Raw genomic sequence first — 4,628 nt, 5'->3', positions numbered from 1 at the left:
CAATTACTAAAATTAATAATTCTTTTTGTTTAAAAAAATAATTAAAACAAAACTAAAATTACTAACAAAATATGCTAACAATTTTATTAATAATTTTGGTTTTTAAATAAACATTTAAAAAATAGATAAACTACTGCAAAATACATAGAACTATATAAACAACTAAACACTAAGTAATTACATGTTGTTAATTCATTAGTTAATACTAATCAACTAACACTAACAGTAACAACTAACATTAACATTAACACTAACTAACAAGATTAATAAACAATTGTTAGTAACAATTAACAACTACTACTCTAAATAAGATTAATCGACTAGACAACAGCATTAATAAATTATATATTTTTAGCATACAAAATTATTAGAATAATTAACTAAAAATAATGTTAACTAAATTACTTGTATTATAAAATACTAGCGGTTCAACAGGCACCGCTTTTCTATTGTTTTTAAGAAATTAATTTTATGTTTTTGTTAATATATTATTTATTTTTTAAATTTATTAGATAAGTATTTTTTATTTTAATATTGACGTAATCTTATTTATATCATATTTTGTTGAAATTAAAATTACTATAAACTACTTTAAAATGTTAAATTATAAAACCACACAATAAAGAGGTAATATAAGATGGTCATAGTTTAAAGTTCTGGGTATTATATGAGGTGAAATATTCGATAGAGTAGATTTTTATTCTCAACTATTCTAAAATATACAAAAAGTATTTTCAGAATGATAATACTTCTATTGTATTTCTTTAAAAGTTTTGAATGTCGTCTATTAATTTATAATATTTTTAATTTAATTTTTTAAATTTATTATGCCAAAATAACGATATGATGAAGATTTTGTCTGCTAAAATTACGAAAATATTTTTAAAAATTAGTTTATTCATTGTACTTTATTTTGTTTTTGGGTGTTTATGTTATATTCCATACATTATTCAATTTTAATTTGATAAAAATTTTTTTTATCATCAAGTGCTTATTATCTAGTTACTGTAATTTAATTAAGATTTATTTTTCATCACTAAAGGATGTAATGTGTATTATGGTTATTGCCATTAAATAATATTTGTAGTAGCATTTTTTTTAGTTTGTACTTAAATTAGTTATTCAATAAAAATTTGTCCGATAACTCATAAAAATATATACAATGTTATCTATGTTTTTAATTTGAGAATTTTTAATTTAGTTAACTATTGACTTGTAATATTTAATATAGTATTTTGATATTTTTTAAGAAATTAGAACATATTTTTTCATGACCAAATTTTACTATCTATTAAATTTTTAATTGGATAAAGATTCTATAATAAAAAGGATCCATATAATTTGTACAATACATTAATAAATACATGAGATAAAATAAGACATATTTTTGTACTATTTTTTAATAGTTGTTGTTTTATGTTTAAGGTAGATCTTTTCTAATTTTACTATTTAATTTTAAAAAGATATATGTTGTTACCAAAATTTTATTACAAAGTTATTGTTATTATTAGTCTTATGAATGCATTGCCTATTTAAAATTTATAGTATTTGTTAATTATTTGTTTTATTCTTTTATTATAGAATTCATAATTTTGTTTGACATTAGGCATTTTATATAACAGTGTACAACATCAAACCTCTTAATTTATTCAATACAAAAAATATTTTAAATGAATATTATGCGATGAAGATAAAATATTAAAAATATAAGTAGAGTAAGTGCTGGACTTATTTTACGTACTCTTTCTGCTAGGGTTTAGGTATGAGTGACGGAGTGAGCGGGGGGTTCACGAAGAGGGTGACACATAGTGAGGTAACCGGTAATGCCGGCGGTAGAACTAAGGGGGACAGCGTCGGGGGTTTGTATCTGGTGAGAAGGAGGAGGGTACTAGGGTTTCTAAGGAAAAACATGGCTTTCAAAAGGTTTCCTTCCGCGACATGGTGACTGGACAGAAGTCTCCGTCTCCTATGCTTTGGAACGAGGCTTTAGATGGAGAGAGGCTAGCCAAGGTGATCAAAGGGAACCACGGAGATTCTCATCCTCCTCGGGTCATCTTCTCAGAAGAAGGGCTGGCGGCGTTATCTGTACCGTATATGGAAGCGATTGTCGTCAAAGTCTTGGGCAAGCATATGAGTTACACAGCGATGGTGCATAAGTTGAGTATGGTGTGGAAATTGAAGGGTGGGTTTCAAGTTCTGGATGTAGGAAATGGTTATTTTCTGGTGAAGTTTGATGCTTTCGAAGATCGAGAGAGGGTATTACTTGGTGGTCCTTGGATGATATCTGGGTTCTATCTTGCTGTAAAGCCATGGTCACCTGAGTTCTATTCAGAGGAGGAGGTTTTTGGATCCACCATGGTATGGGTACGCTTTTACGGCTTAGGAATTCGTTACTACCATGAGAAGGCTATGTTGAGGATTGCCGCTGCGGTGGGAAAGCCAGTGAAAGTCGATGTAGCAACTAAGATGGCAGCAAGAGGGAAGTATGCGAGGGCTTGTGTGGAGATTGATTTAGGCGTTCCCATTACTCGTAGTGTTGAGGTGGATGGGAGGGTTTTGGATATTGAATATGAAAGCCTTGAGTTGGTCTGCAATACGTGTGGTTGTTATGGGCATGTTGACGTGGACTGTAAATTGATTAGTTCAATTTCGACGAACATTGATGAAACAGGGGTGAATGAAGACAAGGAACAAGATCATGAGAAGATGGATCAGGTACCATCTTCTTCTAATATTGAGAAGCCTTTTGTTTTTGGTAGTGCTACAATTGGGATAGAGAAGAATAAGGATAAGGAAGTGCATGTAATGGAAGGGGCACATGCAGGGGATACAACGTGGACCAAGGTGGAAAGAAAGACAAAGGGCAAGAAGGTCTTTTTGGGTAGGCATGACCAGGATAAGTCCAAAAAAGTTTATGTGGCTAAAGGAGAACCTGCTATGAAAGGCATCAATGGGGTTGAATCATCTTTACACATAAGTAAGGGCAATCAAGTGCTAAAACAAGCGAGGAACTTTAAATTAGCTTCGTCAGGTTTTACCTCTGCTCAAGGTGTGACGAGTGGCAAGCAAGGACCTGGTTCAGAATGGGTAGGGGCTTATTCGCAAGGCGCGGGGACTTCTAAAACGCCATTCAGAAGCAATTTAAAGAGATTAAGGCCTAATTCTCTTCAGAATTCCCCGGTTGAGAATGGGCACAGTATGGTTACAGTGGAGATCCCACTCACTACCCTTAAATAATCTGAGGTGTGGGTCTCACTCCAAGTAATATTAATATGGATTGTGCAAACATTATAGCTTGGAATGTGAGAGGAGCTAGTAATAAGCTGGCTCGGGTGCATCTGAAACAATTGGTAAAGAATTTTCATCCGTACATTTTTATCATTTTAGAGACTCATTGTGCTTTCCAAAAGGTGGCTGTCTTTTGGAACAGATTAGGTTATACTCCTATTCATATTGAAGAAGCTCAGGGGCATAGTGGTGGTATTTGGGTTCTCTCTGCATGGCCTGGAGTATCTTGCAATGTCGTGGCAGCGAGTTCGCAAGTGGTGTATGTTGAGTTTTCGAATGGCGGTTTCTCTTGGGTCTGTGCAGCAATTTATGCAAGTCCCGTTCCTAGCATAAGGGAAGAAGCTTTGAGGGTTTTGACAGATTTTTTCAGAAATTATTCAGGTCCTTTATTAGCTATTGGGGATTTTAATGAGATCCTTCTTTCATCTGAGGTTAAAGGTGGGAACTTTGTCTCTCGAAGGGCAGTGCGATTTGGAGCTCTCCTAGATGAGTGTGGTTTGATTGATTTGGGAGCTCATGGATCCTTGTACACTTGGTTCAGACATATGCAGGGTAATCGGTTCATCTCGAAGAGGTTGGATAGGGCTGTGGCTACCGATACTTGGTGTTTTCGTTTTCCGGAAAGCTATGTGGAGAATTTGGCAAGGATGCATTCTGACCACTGTCCCATTATGGTGCGATGTCAAGGTAATGATAGAAGAGTCGGGGTAAAACCTTTTCGTTTTCAAGTAGCTTGGTCTTATCACCCAAGTTTTTCGTCGGTGGTCAGGGGTGCTTGGGACAAGGGTAGACCCAATCCTATTCGTTGCCTTTCTCAGGTCAGAGATGATGCTTTGGCCTTTAACCGAGATGTCTTTGGGAATATTTTTAAAAGAAAGAGGGAATTGGAGAGGCGTGTGACCAGTATCCAACAGAGAATGGAGAGAGTTGATGCTTTATCCCTTATACAGGAAGAAAGGGAGTTACAGGCTGAATATAGTAATCTGCTTATGCAAGAGGAGTTGTTTTGGTATCAAAAATCCCAAGAGCACTGGGTCAGATTTGGAGATAGGAATACTAAGTTCTTTCATATGCAAACCATTATGCGGAGGAAGCGTAACAAAGTTCAGGGGTTGTTTTTGGAGGATGGAAGATGGAGTACTAATCCGCAAGAACTCGAAGAATGTGCAATTGGATTTTATAGAGATCTTTTTTGTAATGTGGAACAGGTAGAACTTGATGTGATGAGGGATCAGGAATTACCTTCTTTATCTCGTGAAGCTATTGAAAGTCTCACAAGAAATGTTTCTAAAGAAGAGGTTAGGAAGGTGGTTATGGGCATGAACTCTTTTAAGGCCCCA

This window comes from Arachis ipaensis, chromosome B07 (assembly GCF_000816755.2).
Source record: "Arachis ipaensis cultivar K30076 chromosome B07, Araip1.1, whole genome shotgun sequence".
NCBI classification, from domain to species: Eukaryota; Viridiplantae; Streptophyta; class Magnoliopsida; order Fabales; family Fabaceae; genus Arachis; species Arachis ipaensis.
Note: the sequence above shows the minus strand (reverse complement) of the source record.